General features: G+C 41.6%; 1 protein-coding gene across 1 annotated transcript in view; it reads right to left on the minus strand.

Moving 5' to 3' along the window:
• The window catches only part of gatad2ab (GATA zinc finger domain containing 2Ab), a 36,061-nt gene extending 26,899 nt beyond the window's left edge, over window positions 1-9,162 (minus strand). The window contains exon 1 of the mRNA XM_061825762.1: window positions 8,950-9,162. The gene's annotated coding sequence lies outside the window, so the exon portion shown is untranslated. The remainder of the gene's footprint in view (window positions 1-8,949) is intronic.
• Between the last annotated feature and the right edge of the window lie 342 nt (window positions 9,163-9,504).

Here is a 9,504-nt window from a genome sequence, read left to right on the forward strand (position 1 = left end):
GTTCATACTAGTTTTACCTGACGATTCGTCGTATTGATGGATTTTGTTCGAATACTCGGGAGGATGGATTTACTCTTCATACTTTTAAAAAAGACCCGGTTCGTCGTTCCTCGTCCGCCGCCTCGGTCCGCCAAAGCACGGCTTCGGCCAGGGTGGCTCATACATACTGTCGGGAGGTTTGTTGTTAGCTAGAAGTTGTCCGCATATAATCTAAATACAGCTCAAAACGATAGGGTTATATTGCCCCAGTCACTTCACTCGATTGTGAGATGTTCTCTTCTTCGAAAAGAGCTTCCGTGTCCCATAGCAGGGGCCACTACGTGTTTTCAATGGCGAATGTCCCGGTGTAACATCTGCTGTTGACGTTGCAGGCAATATTGCTACCACTTGGATGTCGAATGAGACTTCCGCAACTTTCCGATCATATTTATTTTTTCATATAGACAATGAAGTGAATAATGTTATATGTATTTTTCATTACAATATCTATTGTACACTGTATATAGGGACGTCAGTGGGGCTTTAAGCTACTAGGCTCAAGAAATGTTACTTGTCTTTTATTGCGTTACCAATACTGTGAGGTACACCAATGGCAAATAACTTCAGAACTGGAAATGGAAATTAATGGAACATCGCTGTATACCAGGTCTCTCTTCTGGCTACACAGTACAATACGGCAAAGGCAGCAATATAATGAAAGAATCGAATGCTTACAGTTAATCAAGGTTTCACTATGTGACAGTAGAACCCAAACATATCGATTCAATTTTTATTACTTCCAACTGGAAACACTGTTTCTAAGACAAACACACTGGAGGTGGAACAGCGTCCCGGAATAAACAGACTTCAACATCAGAGACTGTTCAAGAGAAATGAGTAAAGAGCAAAAAAAGCATGACCACAGCTGTGAATTGTGACTCCAAGACAATGGTAGAGGAAACACTTTAAGCGCATTTGGGAACAAAAACAAACTCCTCTGCTACAGACTGCACGCTGCATAAACACCACACGCAAACTGGAGTCTGTATGAAAAGCAGGCTAAGTAAGAAATGGGTCAAAACAATCAAACACTGAAGCATTGCCTGGGGGCTACGGGCGAAGCAATACTGTCACTGGTCACGGTCATGTCATGCAACATTGATAGAAAATGGCCGGTTTGCAGAGGACATAAAAACTGCGTAGGTCGACATGAAAACTTAAAAGTGGCAGACTGCCGATACTTACAAGCACCAATACCAAACATTTTTAGAGGGACTTCGGTTTCACCAACACTTCCTGTTAACCTTTTTGCGGTGACGTACAACTTGCAACAGACGTAGACCTCTTTGTTTAACCGCATTCCACAATGGAAGAAAAGATCTGATTAAAGGCCACAGGGTGGATAAAAACTAAAATATAAAGCTTCATACTGCTACAAGTACACACGGTAAATAAGTCAGAATTCATTGCGATGCATGAAAAATTAGAATGTTGTCACAATAACATGCAACGCCAATCATGTACATTTTTCTTACTCAAGGAGGTTATAGGTCAATAGTTTTTTTTTTTTTTTTAAACACAATAATGTCTTAACAGCTCATTTAATTTCGTGAGATTATTGTTTCAGTGCATCTTGAAGTTATGGATGAAAACTCAAGTACTTGGCAGCAACCAGGAGAGGTGCAGTTGATTCGGTCACAACGTAGAACAGCAGGCCACAGACCTCAACAACAGCAGCAGCAGTAACTTTCTGTTCAGCACAACACTTGCATATAAAAAGGAGTCATAAATATTCAGAGAGCTTCTCGAGACCATCATAGTCAATTCATCAAACATTGTGAAGGAACTTTTTTTTTTATACGTTTGGCAATTTTGCCTTGAACAATGCAGGTGTTTAACTTTCTTTGCCAATTATACAGAACAGCAACATAGAAAAAACTTACTGTAATTTCTTAAGACTCTTCTGAGCAGGTACTTGAAATACAAAAATCAAGTTCAAGTCTGATGTAGCAGGAAAAAAAAGTGGATCTTGAGTCATACATGTCTTCTCACATCATTTTCAGTGACTCTTTTTTGTAATAAACCCCCTTGCCCCCATCCCAAGCAAATCGATTTTCCATCATAAAACTGAAAGTGACATTTTCCCCAGTCCCTATAAGAACATGCTCTCATGTGAGAGGATTCTTCTTCAATGCGCTAAAGTGCAACTTCCAAAGTCCATTGCCTTGAAGGCTGGAAAATTCCTTTTAAAAAAAATGCCCAAAATTTTACAGTCCAAACTCATCAGAAATAGTGCACTTCGTTGGACCTCATTTCAGCCAGTAGGCCTATCAATGGATTAACTCTGCGTGTGAGTTTTATAAGTTGCATGTGTTTTTCCCAAGTGAGAAAAAAAATGAATTTCCTCTGAAGAAAATGAACAAGCAGTTGTGAAGAAATAAAAGACTTAAAGCAGAAAGATACCGGCCCAGTCCGAGTACTTTTGCCAAGCATTAGTAAGCTTGTCATGCCAGTCAAAGATTCCAGTGGTCATGTGGATGGCTGAGCAGAAGTGTGAGCAACTTGAGGTGAACAAAAGACTTTGTTTTGGATATTCTCTGATTGGTGCAGTTGACTCAGTCTTTTGTGGCATTTGACAAGAAGGAGCATTGCCTAAAAACTAACAACTAGTGCAGGGGTCGAGAACCTTTTCGACTGAGAGAGCCATAAATGACAAATATTTTAAAACCTAATTTCAAAAGAGCCAAGCAATATTTAAAAAAAAACTAAATACTGGTGTATCTGCGCATTTATGTAGAACCAACACATTGAGTACAATAAAGTCTCAGAATCTTTTTTAAATAACATTATGATGTTGCTAACCGATTATGACAAAAGATCTTCTTACCATTAATGTGACTTCAGGAGCTTCCTGGTTTTGCTAATGGCTTGATAGTCTGTTTAATGCATCGTCAGATTAAGCTTCACGCGGGGGTCGAGATTTCCATCCGTTAATCGTGAACGTAATTCAATTTGATTTTCCATCATGCTGGTAGGATGGTGAACAGTTGTTGTCGATAAAGGCATGTCTTTTATTCCTTTGATTATCTTGTCTTCATGCGAAGGTGGCAAAACTTTCATTGGAAACGTTGAGTGTGAATGCTTTGGCACACTGCCCATCTGTGAATTTAAATACACACCAGAACCCTCCATCTCCACAAAGGCTGTCCATTCTTGTTGAAAACTTCGGTAATACTCATATTTCTTTCTTTGAGCAACCTTTGTCAAAAGAGTTTCCATAATCAGTTGTTCCCACACGATCAGCATTAGACCCTTCTGCACATCGACTACCACGCAAAAACTACTGCAACCCACTAGGCAAAACTGTCTCTAGCACATTTGTGTTGCCTCCCACACCGAACTACGGCAACCCGACTAGAACAAACCTTTACTTTACGACAGAAATCACATGTACAGTGAGTCGTTATGAGGGCTCCGCGAGTCATATGCAACCACCAGAAGAGCCAGGTATGGCTTGCAAGCCATAGGTTCCCGACCCCTGAACTAGTGTACAGAGTAGACACACCTGATAGGTTCCAGGACTGATGTCAACCGATTTATATTTCAACCCCAAATTATATTTCCCCATTTAATGTTGACCAAAAGATGAACCAACACATCTACAAAGAGATTCTGTATTGTTTGCTACATTGAGTGTGTGAGGCCATGAAAATTGTGGCGGACAACTTGTGGCAACTTCATCATGACAACGAACCCGGTCACAATGCCCTGAGCATCTGAGAGTTCCTGGCCAAGAGGAAGACTGCCAAGCCAGACGAATCTCCCTGTACACTATGGATGTCACAATCTAACGTTTACCCTTCCGATCTGACTCAGTTACTAGATCCTTGAATTCTGGCAGATACCAATATTGGTCCGATCAGATATCGGCCCAATCCAATATCAGCTACAATCGTACATTTTTTACTTCTTGATGATGTCATATTACTCAGAGAACAATAATTAGCAACACTAGTAGGTATGAGGAAAAACTGACCCATTTATTATGAAACAATGGGTTGCATAAAGTAACTTTAAAAAAAGAATGTACTACAATTGAAAAAAAATATTTGGAAATTTTGAAAATGAACTTCAATGAAACCAATTAAATATATTTAAACTGCAAAATAGCTACTTATTAAACTAAGTAGCATATTCCAATCTATATTACATTCTTTAAGTAGAAAAAATAAATTTGAAAACCATGGAAATAAATAAATACATACATAAAATTATACTCTTAAAGTGCAACGTTCAATTCAGTAATTTTTTTTACTGTAAGTATATTGGAGAGACATAATTTCGCCACAACTGCAACAGTCAACTTTTGAGCTTCTTGATGCAACTGGGGTTTAGTTTGACAAAAGAAAGTAGAAGTCACGATAAAATATTAATTTTACTCAATTTTCAGAATTTGAAGAATATATACCAGAGTCTTGTTATATTGCATGTTTGTGTGTGGTTACACAGCATTTGCGTACCAATGTACATTATTTGGAGGGCTTCAAGTGGCACAAGTTCAATCCTAATTTCTGTTAGCCTGTCAAATGGTGTTTTTCATTCAATGTGTGTTAGCTTTAACCCAGTGGGGTTTTTTTGGTGAACATTCAATAGGCGTAAGTGTTTTATTATGCTAGTTTAGTTTTACAGTGAACTGGAGAGTCAATAAACCACATTAGGCAAGCAATATTCACTTACTTACTAGAGTGGACTCGTATAAGAGTTGTAAAATCAAAGATTTTCGTTCCAATCCGATAGCCTTTTTTGGGAACAATTTATGATCTCAAAGATCGGATCAGGACAACACGATGACAAACGTGACCGGGCTGCTTGTGACTCCCCCCCCTCCAATCCTCAAGGAGATAATCAAGGAACAAATTTTGAAGATTAAGACGAAGTCAAGATGCCCGTGATGATGGCGAGGTTAAGGGTCCCCGAAGAATCCTTCTGGCAGTTCACCAAAGTGTTCCAAGAGCATTACGCTCCAGGGGGTTATCTCACAAGGGAAAACTTGTATTTTGAATTGTAACTATATCTTTGGTGACACCAAGCCTAGAACTTTTCTAATTCATCATTGTGTAACGCTGTTTGAATATTGACTGAGAATAGGTTTCCTCAATGCGTCCCACAGTGCATCATGCTTGAAAAGTAGTGGTCATGAGGAAAGCAATATATAGTAGATGCATGGTGCTGATAGAGAAGGAGTAGGAAAAGAAATGGCAGCTACGAACAGAAAAGCCTACCATACTAATGTTCATAAAGTACTTTATATTAATTTTCTAAAATACACTTATCTTAAAACAACCTAATGATATTATAATGATTTTATTTGTTCAATATTTATTACAGGTGGTCCACCAACTGACGTTGACACGGAACGTTACAATTACGCAACAGTAATGATGTAATTCAAGATGAGCCTGATTGGTGTTTGCAACCCATTTTTTGACTGATGAATGAACTACAGAACACTAAATAAAATCCCTATACGTACTGATAAGGGTCTAGCGAATGAGTGAATGATTCGGAACACAGCTATTAAAAGTTCAGTTCCTCATGCAAGGCAAAGTCAAGGTAATAAAAACTAAGAAGGGAAAATAAAAATTCAAGATACAATGTTATATGTGAACAATTTTTCATCATATACAGTAGTAGTTGGTCAAGTTTTACTTCTGTAAAAAAAAAAAAAAAAAAAGTGTAGCATCTAGTGTATAATTTAACTGTCCTTAGTCATCTTCAACATTAAGACACGGTTGAAATTGCAAACTCACTGATGGTGTACTGGTACATGCGCCTGACTTTGGTGCAGGCAGCACGGATTCAGTTCCCACTAAGTGACAATGTCTAAATATATGTGCTCTGCGACTGACTGGCGACCACTACAGGGTGTAGACTGTCTTTCACCCGAAGGGAGCTGGGATAAGCACCAGCACTCCCACGGACCTTGTGAGGATAAGCGGTTGGGAAAATGGATGGATAAAACTGCACAGTTTATGTAACAAAAACAAAACATGGAATTGATACTTCCACATTGGAATCAAGGCTTTTCCAAATGAAGATAAAAACATGTATAAACAACTGCGTCTGCTCAAACAACCCAAATAAACACCAACTCTCAATTTAAATTACAATTCGAGACAGACAAAATTACACGGACTAATTGTGCTTCATTAGCGGTATGTCAATCATTCAATAAGTACAAAAATTGCAGACGCGAACCAGTGATTAGGTAACGGTGGGGCTGAAATAAGACGAGGCCAACTAAAACGTGAGTAACGTTGACAATAAAGGTTATAATGTTTCTCAAGTCAAGGCTTTATGACGGAGAGCGTGTGGAAAGATTTCTTCCGAATATGACTGATCACAATGGGAACAACTATCATTTTTAACTTCGACAACTAACAATTGCCACTAAATAGACTCTGGTACCAATGTGCAATCGTCTGCCCTGCGATTGGCTGGCAACCAGTTCAGCATGGACCTGGTCTCCTGCCCAATGACAGCTGGGATATGTTCCGGCACTCCCACAACCCTCATGAGGATGAGCAGCTCAGAAAATAGATAGATGTGTAATATCCTGTAAAGGGGATCCTTGGACTGTTCCAACATTTCAAGGTATGGATCGAATGTCGCCACACAGCACAAGACACACTCAATTACCACTTACCGCGGTGCTCGCGGTGTTTTTGATTTGATTGTATATACTGCATTTATGGCCGAGTTATGAAATTTTTTACTGTAATTATACTATAACATGAAAGTTACAAACAGTGCGCAAATTACTAGTTTGCCAAGCGGGCCAAGATTGCACCAACATGTGACATAAGAATTCTGCTTTTCGACTTTCATTGAATTGCTTGTTTTATGTTTGGGCAGCTGGGTGTTCAAACGTTTAGCACGTCTGCCTTCCACTTCTGAGGTTCATAGTTTGAATCTCAGCTCGAGCCTTCCTGTGTGGAGTTTGCATTTCCCCTCACATACTCCAAAATCATGCATAGGTTCACTGGAGACAGTGCCTTGATGTAAGTCGTATGTGACTGTATATTTTTGTTTTTCCACTGTACCGAGGCATTGACTGGAGACTGGTCCGGGGCCGAAATGAGTTTCCTCTGCAGGGTGTGCGGGCTCTCCCTTAGAGATAGGGTGAGAAGCTCGGTCATCCGGGAGGGGCTCAGTGTCGAGCCGCTACTCCCCCACATTGAGAGGAGCAAAATGAGGTGGCTGGGGGATCTGATTCGGTTGCCTCCCAGACGCCTCCCTGGTGAGGTGTTCCGGGCACGTCACACGGGAAAGAGACGGCGAGGACGACCCAGGACACGCTGGAGAGACTCTGTCTCTAGGCTGGCTGGGAATGCCTCGGGATCCCTCCGGAAGAGCTGGAAGAAGCGGCTAGGGAAAGGGAAGTCTGGGTATACCCGCTGAAGTTACTTCCCCCGCGACCCGACCTGGAAAACTGGCAGATAATAGATGGATGGTCCAGGGTCTTGGGGAGCAGGGATACCATGCTCCAGTTATACATCTATGCCTGAACAAATGCTTTTTCCCCCATACACATATTTACGGTAATTATTACTTCTCCCTTGAAAGTGATAGACTACAGCACGTTCTGACTTATGAACAATTTCATACGCCGCCTCCATAGGAAATGAGATCGTCGTAAAACGAGGACGCCGCCGTAATTCAATGGATCCGACGCTGCACGGAATAAGGCACCTTCGAAAAGGAACTCCTTAGGCGCCTTCAAATTTCAAAATATACGCTTAAATTTGCATAACCACATGATTAATGAGATACAAATTTCCCTTTGGCTCGAAGCGCAGTCCGCGAAACTATTTTAATATGAATGTAATTAGCATTTAAAACAATAGTGTAACGCCGCAAGAACAACGTGTGGGGGGGGGGGCACAATGATTTGATTATGTGGGCAGTTATTCCTTCGTGGACAAAAAAAGAGAGACGACACGCACACCCCGGCGGAGCCACAAGCGTCCACCATTACGCCTCCATAAAAGGCTTTTCACGGTTGAGCTAATATGACAAAGTTTTGGGCTCAATGGCTTCACGGGAGTGTATTAATAGCGCCTCAGCAAGTCGACGGGGCAGAAAAATAAAAGTCTTCAGAGGAAAGAGAAACTCTGCCGGGGATGATATATACTTTAGTGTTCCATAACTTCACAAAAGCAACCAAAAACAACTAAAATAAGAAGCTATCTCACGTTTCCTCACAACAACCTGCCCATCTGTCCGGTTTACAACACCGCGGCTAACTAAAAGCCGAGCTAACGACCACTCGTCATTAACAGCATCCTTTTTTTGGGGGAAATTTCAATACATTAGCGCGCACCGCCGGCGGCGCGGCGTCCCGGGTGCCCTCGTTAAACCGCACGAAGTAAAAACATTTGTGATATTTGTCTCGGAGTACGCGTGTGAATTGCGATACACACGACAGACAATGAAGAGCGAGCTCATCTCGCCGAGCTAACAGGCTAAGTTAGCCTGCTAATGAGCTCATGCTAACTCTCTGGACACTTGCCTGCCCACACACACTGTCGCTAATTTCATTCACACGGACGAGCCTCGGCGTTAATTAAACGCGGTAATTTCGCAAAGTTCCCCGACTTTGGACGGCGTCCCAGCCGCCGCGCGGGTTACACGGGCGTCGTGACTTACTATTGGAGCATCTTAAATGAAGTTTGGCCGCCGAAGTTGCTGTTAAATATCCCAAGAGTTTGGAGACGACGCGCACCGTGGCTGCCTTGAGGTGTGAGTGCACGAACTGTTGGTTACCTTGCGCGACGGGGCTAGGCTAGCTCCGAGCTAGCTCCGCTGGAGAAAGTTCCCCCGTGTCGCCACGATGAGATTGTCAATAAATAAAAAAAACAAAAAAAACGTGGTGTTAAGTTGTTGCGGCGGAGGAAGGCTGAGACTTACGGAGTTTAGCGGGTGCTCGACACAGAGTTCCCCCCGTAGCTCCCGGGGGAGGGGGTTTGATACTGCTATTTTCCTGGTTTCTTGGTATCCCCCCCCAAAAAAAAAAAAAAAAAAAAAAACAAAACAAACATAGAAAATCCAGGGGAACCCCTCTCCTATGTCCGCTGCCACTCCGGTTGCTAATGTGTGCCACCATAGGCGACGTCATGCCGCGTTCACCGACATCCAGGAAATGTTGCGTTTAGTTGTACTTGTCCTCATGTGTGTAAAATAAAATTCATGCATACAAATCAATAGTACTATGAATTGTCGTACCTATGGTTTGAATTTTAAAACTAACAATCAGCGGATAGCGAAGTCTGCAATAAACTCGATAACCACAATAATACAACGCGATGGGTTAAAGAATTGGTATGGCAATGTCAACTACACTCGCTGTACATTTCTCAAAGCCGTTATTGCAATATAAATGTGTGCAGAAAGTTGGAAACTCAAGCGTACCGTACTGTACTCCAATTTAACCATTTTGGCAGTTGAGCCCCCTCTCGAGGCCAT

The sequence above is a fragment of the Syngnathoides biaculeatus genome, chromosome 7 (assembly GCF_019802595.1).
Source record: "Syngnathoides biaculeatus isolate LvHL_M chromosome 7, ASM1980259v1, whole genome shotgun sequence".
Lineage (NCBI taxonomy): Eukaryota > Metazoa > Chordata > Actinopteri > Syngnathiformes > Syngnathidae > Syngnathoides > Syngnathoides biaculeatus.